The sequence below is a fragment of the Lotus japonicus genome, chromosome 3 (assembly GCF_012489685.1).
Source record: "Lotus japonicus ecotype B-129 chromosome 3, LjGifu_v1.2".
Classification (NCBI taxonomy): Eukaryota; Viridiplantae; Streptophyta; class Magnoliopsida; order Fabales; family Fabaceae; genus Lotus; species Lotus japonicus.
This window is the reverse complement of record NC_080043.1, coordinates 33753699-33760566: the sequence shown is the minus strand read 5'-3', so window position 1 is coordinate 33760566 and position 6868 is coordinate 33753699.

The following is a 6868-nucleotide window of genomic DNA, read 5'->3' as shown; positions in this document are numbered from 1 at the left end:
ATATATATATATAATCAAACATTGGAATTAAGAACATCTTGCAATCTGAAAACCAGAGGACAGAATTGAAGAAAATTTAAAAATTGACTAAATTTAAAATATTTTATTCTTTATGAGCTATTGAGATGAACACACCACAGGATTGAACATGCAATACATGAAGGTTGAATATTCACACCCATTAAAAACCTTTTTACTCCTCTGCAAAATCTGGTCATGGTTTTTCTTAAACTCTGGCTGGTTTAGTCTGAAATTTGTCAAATCATTGTGGCAGCGTTCTCCGACCTTTTTCGAAAGTTTGATACAACAATCATTGCTAACTATATGATTTCCAAAGAACACAGCTGCGAAAATATCACTACCACAACTTTGATCTAACTTGCTCGCACAATTACTCAAATACTTCTCATATGATGTCGACAATTGTTTTGATTCATCATGATATGAAGATCCTGTTTTGAATAAAAGAGCTGAACCAATTATAAATGTCAACATTAGACAAAAATTGTGGAATGTAGCCATGGTTTGATGCTCTTTGATCCTGATTGTTGGTAATTAGGAAGCTTTAATTTGATGGTGGATTTAAAATGGTTAATAAAACTATATTTATAGTTTATATTTACAGCTTCAGTTGCATGAATTGGTTTTCACTATTTGTTACGAATTAAGTAATAAAGGCATTAAATTAATTAATGTTTATAAGTTGTTATAATGTAAGTCTTTCATTTAATTCACATGCTAATGTTTTTACCCTATCTTTCAGTTTGCATAAAATTGTAAATAAGACGTTTTAAATATATTTTGGTTATATCCCAAGAACAGATCTATCAGTGAAAAGTCTATTTGGTCCCTGAAGTTGTGAGCGTCAGGTACTTTGCATCTTTGGTCCGAAAGTACCTAAAGTTGTAAAACGTAAATCACATTTTTCCTTTGCATCTTTTTTCGCTCGTCTCTGGTTATATATGTCTCATGTGTCACGTTAAGGGTCACGTCTGGGTGTCAATTTGGGGCTTAAATACCCTTTTGGTCCCTAAAATTGTAAAGGGAATCAAACCTGATCCCTGAAAAAATTCTGCATCAAATTGGGTCCCTAGAATTTTTTTAATCAAATTAAGTCATTTTGCTCAATTTTGACCAGTCAGCGGTCCAGAGTCCAACCTAGTCAGCTAAGGATGTCCACATGGACTTTTTCACATCAATTTTAGTCCCTTGAAAAATATTTTAATCAATTTTAGTCCCTATTCTTCCACCTTCATCTTCTAGGGTCTTCATCTCTTGCCCCAAATAAATGGTGTAGGGTCTAAGTGCTACATAAGTTGTAAAGATTACTTTTTTATTAAATTTATGGGATTTTTAAGGGTTTTGAATTTCAGGGTTTAAGGTTTTGAGTTATGGAGGAAGAGGAACCATGGAACCAGCAACATACAGCCAAGTATATAATGGAAAATCCAGACATATTGGTTTAAGGCATAGCTATGTGAAGGATTTAATTTCAAATGGAGTAATTTTCATAGTGCTCGTAAGAACTGAAAAGAGTCTTGCATATCCTTTAATGAAAGGTCTGACAAAGAACATGGTGTTGAAGACATCATTGGGGATGGGTCTCAAGCCCATATCTAATTGATCATCAATAGGGAAAACTCAACTCACACTTAAGTAATATTAAGTCTTGAGTTCGATGATGAAAGTACACTATAAGAGTGATTGCAAGTCCTTAATTATCGATACATCCCAAAGAGTAGAAGTACTTGGACCATAAGAAGAAAGTGGTAGGGTGAAGGTTTTCCTCTTAATAGACATATAACATATATTTGTTGAAATGCATAATTATGGGTGCATTTCTAATATAGTCTACCTATGTGAGAATGAAGTGGGGCCGCTTCATAGAGGTAAAGGGCTTGATTCTTAAATTCTCATGAAAAGGATATGTGACATAAGGCCTTATTGAATGCGTCAAATTTAAAAATTCTTTTGATAATACCGAGATTTCATGTGTAAGTTATGCACAATTGTTCCATTAAATAGTTGGTTCAAAGCTTGTCTACCATTGTCTATTCGGGATAAGTGGAACTCATTATCTTACTAAGTAATGGTTAAAATCGTAAGATATCATTATCTGAAACCATGATATTCCCAGAAATATGGATTTAGTTATATTTTGTAAATTGTGGAATATTTCCAAAATATATAAAATTGGAAATATGGATTTTGCTAATGGTTATAATATTCAAAGTTCGATATTATCACATTATTGTTGATTGTGGACCAGCAGATGGCTAACTAGCAAATTACCGTCGCGTCCCTGGTTCGAATCCTGCTGGTTCCCTTTGCACCGGTTGGATTTGAACCTGCGACCTCCCAAAACAGTGCAAGCGTTGGATGCCAAACGAACCAGTGCAATGGTTGTGAATAGATTCCGAACATTAAATATTAATAACGGTTTTTTTAAGAGGCTCTTCACAAAGAGATATTTCTCTTCACGAAGAAATGTTAATATCTCTATATAAAGAGATACTTGGGTAACAAATCTGATATACATATGTACGAACTTGGGATCATCAAAACCAATTTCTCTTCCATTTTACATTATCCTAAATCATCCTCCAATTCACTAATGCAAGAGTGAGGTGTGAGAATTATTTTTCTGTAAAGTATTATCAAAGATAGGCTTGGTGTGTTATTGCAAATCACATCAATGTATTCAAAGTATCCTGAAGAGAATTCGTCGGTTTTCTCAATTGCATTCAATATACATTAATTGGTGGGAGCGAATTGAACCTAAAGGTTAGTGTGCATACACGCTTTGAATCTACGAGTGCTTCATCATTAACATCTTGATCAGTCCAAGTGTTGCAGCATCTGCCCAATAGATTATTTCCTAACAATATACGAATAAAACTGAGAAAAATGAAAGGTGTGATGTGTTGTAATAAGAAAATAAGATATATGTAAAGAAAGTGTGTAAAAATAGGATAAAAAAAAATATTTTTAATGCATATTTATTAATAATTTCCTATATGGATAGTTTATTATTATTTATTAATTAGAATTTAAAATTTTTAAATTTTAAATTTTAAATTTGCACAAGATGGCTGTGAAAACCGATATAATTTACGTCAATAAGAAAATGATGGTTTAAACTAATGTAATTTATGTCAGTTGAGAAAAAAAATCTATACGTAGGCTCTATTTGGTTAGGAAAGAAAACTGGAAGAAAAGATTGGGAAAGGAAAGAAAGAGAAATGAAAATGAGATAATATTTTAGGTTGTTTGGTTTCATAAAAAGTGGAAGGGTAAAGATTGAAAGAACGAAAAATATATATTTATAAAATGAATTAATATCCAAATAACATTAATATCTTATAAAATTCATACATAGATTGTTATTTTTTAAATGTTTTATTATAGCCATCATGTCAAAAAAAAAAGTAAACATATATAAATCTCCACGTAACTCGTCCCTGTTTTTCACATATGCAAAAGCTAATAAAATTAATAAAATAATCTAAAAATGTAAAGTAGGGTAGATGCAACTGGGTATTTTGTCAATTATTAACCAAAAAAACTCGGGTTTGGATCCTCTCCATCCAGGCTCTCTCCATCCAAATCTGAGTCATTGATTTTGAAATTTAAAGGCTTGGATCAATTTAAGAAGAGAGAAAAAAAATGAATTTTGTATTTAAAGGCTTGGATCAATTTAAGAAAAGAGAGAAAACATGAATTAATCTCACCTTTAAAATTCAAAATCAATGGCTCAGATTTTGGATGGAGATGGAATGGAGAGAAGCTAGATGGAGAGGATCTAATTTCAAAAAACTCACTTTTATATATATATATATATATATATATATATATATATATATATATTGTCTGCCTACCTATTTTTGTCCTCATTTCAAAATACACATATACTATATCATTATGTCAAATTTAATATGCTTTCGATTCTGGTATCAGAGTCCGGTCCCGTGAGGGATTAGGGTCTCTGGTTGATATAGTGTAAAAACAAAAAAAACAAAAAACAAAAAAAAAGAGTTTTTCTTAATCAAAGCCAGTTTTCTGAAGGATTAGTAAGGATAGTGTGAGTTACCCCTGCAGTCTAGTGGTCCCGGCAGTAAAGCCTTGGATAGGTAGTGAGCCCGTTGGTTTAGCTAGATTGGGAAGAAGCACGAACTCTGGTACAAACCTCATTGAAATATGGCAAGATTAATTAAAAGCTTAAGTGAGATAAGCTTGGGAAAACCTAATAATAAAATGATAATCCAACCTTCAGCCTCTAGTACCGAGGAGATCAATAGATTGTCTCAACAAGAACTAGAAATAGCCTCTATAGAAAGAGCCCTTCAAAATTGGTCAATACCCATAGTCAAGAAAAAAGAAATTTACAAACAACATACTTTGTTCAATAGGTCTGACGACTCTATTTTTACAATAGAGTGTTGTCAGCATAGTTCTGATCAAAAGAGTACCATAAAATTGTTAAATGAAGATATTTTAGATCAACATGTAAAAAATGGATATAATTTCATTCACATAGGTTTAGTGCAAGTGGCTGCAAAACCTAATTTCCGACTAGGAATCAATTCTCCAATAATTGTCATGTTGAGAGACATGAGATTGTTAAAACCAAAAGATTCTTTAATTGCTGTTTTAGAATCAAACCTTCATGATGTCCTGTTTTCTTCAATTGTTATCCAAACTATGCCATGAATTTACAAAACAGTTGGACTAAAAATGCTTTGAACTAGATTTGTTGGCAAATGATGACATATTTGAAGAAGAAAGTAATCCTTTTTCAATAATATATAGAGTTTATTATAAAGTTTCAAAAATTATTTATAATTTTAAAGCCTTAAGATCATCACCAAAACAAGAAACTATTATGTTAGAAGCAAATCTAAAGAGATCTTCAGTACAAGTTCCGAAGAAGCTTACTCATGATGAAATTATGAGTAAGGTTCCTGAAGAATGGGTATTCAAGAACTCTTTACCTCAACAAAAAGTTCATAATACACAAGTACGAGAACTAATTCAAGAAGGAACAAACCTAACTCTAAGGATGAATAGATCAAATTCATTTGTTGTTAGAACTCCTGAACAATTATACAAGGTAGATATCCCAAGGTCCTCTGTATCCTCAACAGAGTCAACAATAAAACTTAAAGGGTTAGACAATAGTTTTCCAAACCTCTCCCAACCGGTTTATCAAACCCATCCAGATTCCCCTGAATACTCTCCAACTGCTTCTCAGGTTTTAAACACATTAACAAGAGATTACCCTTTTCAAATTGACAAGAAATGGATTAAAGAATACTTTTTAGCAGGTTACAATAAGCCAAAAAGAGATTGGTATTTTGCAACCTTTTCAAAAGAAGAAACAGAAAATTATAGGATACTGTATTACCAATCTATGGAAGATCAAGAGCTTAACTATTACTTCTTTGATTGGTTTGAGTCCTTCTGTATCGAAAATCAAATTGATTATCCTTTTTCAAAAGAAGTTAATCAGTTAAGAAAAATAAGTTCAACCTGGAAAACTGTTCAAGATAAGGAATTAGTTTCAGAATATCCACCCCAAGAAGGAGTAAAAATCCAGGTGGGAGATCTAGAAGTTAAAGCTTCTCCTTACAAAAAGATAAGTAAAGAAGGAATAGTCGATAAAGAAGATATTGGTAAAATTCATCAACAAATGAATTATTCAAACCTTATGTTAACTACCATGACAAAACAGTTAACAAGGATAGAGTCAAAAGAAGAAAAAGATATTTCTAAATTTCCTATCCTTTCCATGACTGGAAAAGGTTTAAAAAGCCCAATTCTAAAGGTCCCTAGTTATACAAAAGAAGACCTAAGATCAATAAAGATTTCGAAAACCCAATACTTGGAAGATATTAAACTAAAATTGCAAAAACTTACTTTGAAGGATTCAACAGTAAATCATCTTGAAAAAGAAGATTTATCTATTAATAAGATAAAGGAAAATCAACAACATTATCCCAAACTTAGGAATTATTACACTAGGCCAACCTATACAGATGTCCAATTCGAAGAAAGAGGAGAACTTGTTCAAAATCATTTCTCAGGATCTGGAATCAATGAATGGAATTTAGATGGCATGAGTGAACAAGCCATTCTTGATCTAACAAATCAAATGGTTATGGCCGCAATGGCTTATAAGGAAAAAAATAATTCTGATCGGGCTGCTGCCATGGTTATCACTCAGGGTTTCACTGGTCAGTTAAAAGGTTGGTGGGATAATTTAATAAGTGAACAAGACAGAATGATAATTTTAACCAAGACAAAAGAAAATGGTGACTTCTTTTCTTTTGACAGAATTACAATCGGGATCTTTTCTTGTTCCTCTACCTTCTTCTGATCATAGTTTCAGCAATGACTTCTTTGAAAAAACATACTGACTCATCGGCATTTTCTGGAAGAAGCATACTTTACCTTAATCGGCATCAAACAGAAGAATGGAAAGGATGGATGCAGGTGGGTGCTCCTTTTGACTGATGTGAAAACTTGTAAATAGAGATGTTATACCTATGTTCGCTTCCCAAAAAGTTATGGTTAAAGTATTATACAATAATATTACACTTTGTAGGAAATCCCAATATGTTTAGAGAAAGAGCCAGAAATCAGCTCGCCAATCTTTACTGTCCAACCATGTCTGATTATCGATGGTATAAAGACATGTTCCTTTCAAAAGTAGTATTAAGAGAAGATGGGTCCAGTACATTCTGGAAAGAACGCTTCATAGCTGGACTTCCGAGACTAATGCAAGAGAAAGTCTACCAAACCATTCAAACCTTCAGTGATAGCTCTCCTAACTTTGACTTATTAACCTTCAGCCAAATTCATAATGCAA